This window comes from Salvelinus sp. IW2-2015, linkage group LG20 (assembly GCF_002910315.2).
Source record: "Salvelinus sp. IW2-2015 linkage group LG20, ASM291031v2, whole genome shotgun sequence".
NCBI classification, from domain to species: Eukaryota; Metazoa; Chordata; class Actinopteri; order Salmoniformes; family Salmonidae; genus Salvelinus; species Salvelinus sp. IW2-2015.
Window position 1 is genome coordinate 4,122,493 of NC_036860.1, and position 4,708 is coordinate 4,127,200.

Here is a 4,708-nt window from a genome sequence, read left to right on the forward strand (position 1 = left end):
TCTCCCTCCCCCCAGAGCTTATTGTTTACTTGTTGCACAATAACTTGACGTGTGATGCCAGATGCACCAGATGCAAATGTTTACTCTCTGTCCCTCCCTCTCTCCCTCCCTACCTGCCTCCCTCCCCTCTGTCCCTCCCTCTCTCCCTCCCTCTCTCCCTCCCCCCCAGAGCTTATTGTTGTTACTTGTTGGCACAATAACTTGAACGTGTGATGCAGATGCACCAGATGCAAATGTTTACTCACGTTATGTCCCTTGGACCATGGGGGGATGGGGCTGCACGAGACAGCTACTGGGTAGAGGGGACATTGCCGCGGTTCCCCACTATAAGGTCACCATCTAAAGTGGCAATGGTGGTAGTTCAATATTCGTTGATTATGATGTTATTATACAGTAGTTCACATGTGTTACTGTCCATATTCATACTGTAGGTACTTTTATAAAAGGTTTGGAGGGTGGGTGCTCCTTATATTAAGCAGTGAAGTTAACTATAGTGTATAGCCAAGGTTTGAGGATAAATCCTCTAGAATGTAATGTAAATATCTATACAATTGCAATCGACAAAATCAATAGAAATCCTATAGGAGAAAAAAACATTGAATTCTTATTGGATCATAATCTTACAGAAAAGTCCTATCAGTGTACTGGAGTCTGGTGTAGCGGTCTAAGCTCCCGACTCCAGACCACATGCCTCCACATGCCTCAAACAGGGGTTTGAGCCAAGGCTCGGCTGACTGTCTGTGCCCTTAAGCACTTTCTGTACCCTTCTATATATCTGTCTCCATACCTCTACTTATATCTGTCCTGTAAAAAAATAAATAACTCCGATCTCCTAAAAAATATATATTAAAAAAAAATTACATTTGACCTACAGTATAGGATTCCCCCCTAAAGAAATCTTATCAGATTTTGGAACTAGTCCTATTGTACTCCTATAGGATTCTAAAATACAATCCTATCGGTTAGGGGCACACTTTTGTGAATGCATTTGATTTGAATGACTGTACATTTTGGCAGGGGTGGAAAAAGTACCAAATTGTTATACTTGAGTAAAAGTAATGACTCAAGTAAAAATGAAAGTCACCCAGTAAAATAGTACTCGAGTAAAAGTCTAAAAGTATTTGGTTTTAAATATACTTAAGTATCAAAAGTAAATGTAATTGCTCAAATATACTTAAGTATCAAAAGTCAAATTAAAAGTATAAATAATTTAAAATTACTCATACCCTTGCTCCCTTGTCCTGAGGGTAGAAAATGACCCACCTTCACTAAACCCCTAAAATAAAGAAGCTTAATTGAATTTTAAACCCCAAATCTATTTTGCATGAAGAAACAACCTGTCATTCATCACAAACTTTGTYAATATCTGGGTTTTCCCTCTTCACAATTCAGAAAGACTGTATTTAATCAGTGGACACCACAAATTGTTATTACAACACATCTGACATAATTGTTTTCTTTACTAAAGTAGAGGTTTATTATTATTATTATTATTGCTAAAGGTACTGCATAGGTGTAAACATAATTTTTTTAGCAAGAGATAACACTTGTATAGCCTAAGAAAGTAGCAGAAATGTGCAAAAAGTACTTTGAATGCATTTTATTGAAGGGAAACAATAACAGTCTGTCAGGTTTTGGCCAAGACTGTTCGGGTTTTGGTCACTAGATGTCCCCATTGCACCTTTTTTGTACCTTTTGTTTTTCTTGCTCTAATTATTGTTTGCACCTGTAGGTCATTCCCTTGTTAGTATTTAAACCCTGTGTGTTCCTCAGTTCCTTGCTCAGTGTTTGTAAGTTAGCACCCAGCCCCAGCCCAAGCCTTGTTTTATACAGATATTTCTCTTGTTGGATTTTCCAGAGGTTCTCTGGTTTAGTTCTTGTGTATTATTTGAGTAGTCTTTTGAGGTTTGTTTTTTCCCTGCTGTTTTTTTACCACTTTGTGGAGTTTCTTTTGTATTTTGGAGGATTTCCATTTTGTGCCTCTTGGCTTTATTTTTGGACATTGTGGTTTTAGTTTCTTTGCCTGAAGATTTTGTTCTTTAATTAAACCACCATCTCTAGTACTGCTGTGTCTGCCTCATCTTCTGGGTTCTGACGATTATTAGTGACTGTTTCTCGCACCGGGTCCTGACACAGTCTTGAACTTTTTGGGCAACATGTTCTTATATACTGTACAATGAGGAATTCAACTACAAAATACTAGTCTTCTCCCATTTTATTAACCATTGCCCCCACCGACAAGGTGTATATAAACAACAAAAATAAATAAGAATAAAATAAGATAATAGATACAAAAAGAAAAAGGGAAGAACATAAATCAATCAACTCTAATTAGCACATGTAGGACAGTATGCAGTGTGTGTGCATGGACTTTGCAGATGTATTTCTCACATGTGCAGCACATAGTATTTATTTTACAGTCCTTCTTTGGGGGCAGAATAGGCATCTCCTCTTGCCTGCCCCAGCTGCATCAGGACAAGATTCAGCCCCCTGAACAGCTTTCACAAGTGCTGCAGAGGCTGCTGTGCGGGGGAGACACTCCCTRCTTTGAATGTGTGGGGTTACAAGTGCCTTTCCCAGCTGCTCCAGGAAAAACTTCCTCTTGTTACTCTCATCAGGCATCCAGGTACGGTTGATCTTGTTCCATATAACAAAGGCATTGTATGAGGACACATCAATGATGTRATGGAAGATGACCAGGGGCCAGCGGGCAGTCATCCTCCTGCAGCTGTCAGTTCCAATCATTTTGTCCAGGTTGTCCACGCCTCCTTTGCTGTGGTTTTAGTCTAGGATGATGGCTGGCTTCCTGTCCTCACGATCACTGATCTCAGCCGTTTTTTGCAGTGTGCTCAGGAGGACCACACTCTTGTTCCTCTTTGGGAGGTAAGAAACTAGAGTGGTGGTGGGGGTYAAGGCAAACTTTGATGAGAAGGCCTCTCTCCCCCTTGTTGTGAGGAGTGCAGGGGGGAGCTCAGGCTTGTTCTTTCTGACTGTGCCATTCATGGTGATCGTCCTCTTCAGGAGCTGCTGGCTGAGTTCATAAGAGGTGAAGAATTTGTCACGTGACATTGTGCCACCTCAGTCCATCTGTCACATCAAGCACAACCCTCATCCTCTGGTTCTTCTCCGGGCCTCCACTGGTCGGCTTCCCTGTGAAGACTTGCATCTTCCAAGCATAGCTGGATTGTGCGTCACAGGCCACCCATATCTTGATGCCATACTTTGCTGGCTTGCTGAGCATATACTGCCGGAAAGGACAGCGACCTTTTGACAAAAGAGATCACTATCAGTATCAGTGTCACAGAAAACAATCACATAAATCCATGATATTACAGCAATACATAATAAAATTGACAKTGAAAATCACTTACATTACAGATATGAAAATAAAAATGTACCTCTGAATGGAACCAGTTTCTCATCCACTGTTACTTCAGGCCCAGGGTTGTAGAGGTATGGCAGACGCTCCACCCACTTCTCCCAGACCTCTCTTATGGTTTGCAGTTTGTCTCTCACATGTCTTGCAGGTCTTGACTCAAGGTTATCGAATCGTAGCATTCTTGAGAAAGTGTGAAAGACTTTCAGTGGCATCGTGGCACAGAAAACCGCCCTTCCACTCTCTGCATCCCAGAGACTACATGTAGCCTCGCCTCGGGACCTATACACACCCGCTAAGATTAGCAGCCCTATGTAGGCACGCAGGTCAATCTCATCCATCCTTTTCCAGTTGTCTCCATGAAACCCTCCAAATTTGTCATTTCCATGATGATTTTTTCGATGGCTGGTGTGATGAACATGTAGAATGTTAAGGCGATGTCCTGGGCATGGGCAACTGCATGTCTTGTGGGCCCTGGGGTCCTCCTTATGACATCTTGTGCTGCCATCCTGCCCTGGTTGTCATATGGTGACAAGGACCATATTATTTTTGCTGTTCTTTGACAAAAATGTCTCTCTTTCAGCTTGGGTGATTTCTTCTTCATCTGAAGATGATGCATCGTGCTCTGGGTTGTATTCTTCCCCATCTTCTTCTTCATATACCTCCTCCTCCTCGTCTAAATCATTGTTCTCTTGTTCCTCCTGGACATCTGAAAAAATCASATATACGACCTGTTGGCCACTGAAACGTGCACTCATGGTTCAGCAAAGAGAGAACTGGGGGGACTGTCATCTGCAGCACCTTTAGTGACCCTCCATTAGTAAACAATGCTTTCAAGAAATGCTTATTTTGTCTGAAATGTTGTTTATTTTGTCTGAAATAGTTTTTATTTTGTCTGTGAACTTCAGTCATGTGTGGGGTCGTGGAGGGGAGATGCTGCACATGCACAAGAAAGTTTTAGTTTTATATGAGTTCAATCAGTAGCAAACATAATCTCAATTTCTCATTGTGTGTGTGTGTGTGTGTGTGTGTGTCTTTGTGGTTTTTGTGGTGTGTAAATGATTTTAGAACTGCCGGGTCAAAAATGACCCAAAGACAACCTTTGTACCCTGGTGGTGTACAGCTTTCATGGAAATATGGACAAAGGCGATGTTTCACTTTTTCTAATGTTGGGGTCACTCTAGGAAAAGTCATCAAATTTCCAGTTGAAAAAAAATAATTTAGGGGGTTTTCTCTGCTGTTATACATAGTGGCGGGCCATTGTTTACCCTTAAGGAGGGTTAATCAAACCAGACCGTACCATTTTCATTTTTTAAAATAATTTACGGATAG

General features: G+C 41.3%; 1 pseudogene; it reads right to left on the minus strand.

Moving 5' to 3' along the window:
- The window catches only part of LOC139029402 (piggyBac transposable element-derived protein 4-like), a 37,862-nt pseudogene extending 33,728 nt beyond the window's left edge, over window positions 1-4,134 (minus strand).
- Between the last annotated feature and the right edge of the window lie 574 nt (window positions 4,135-4,708).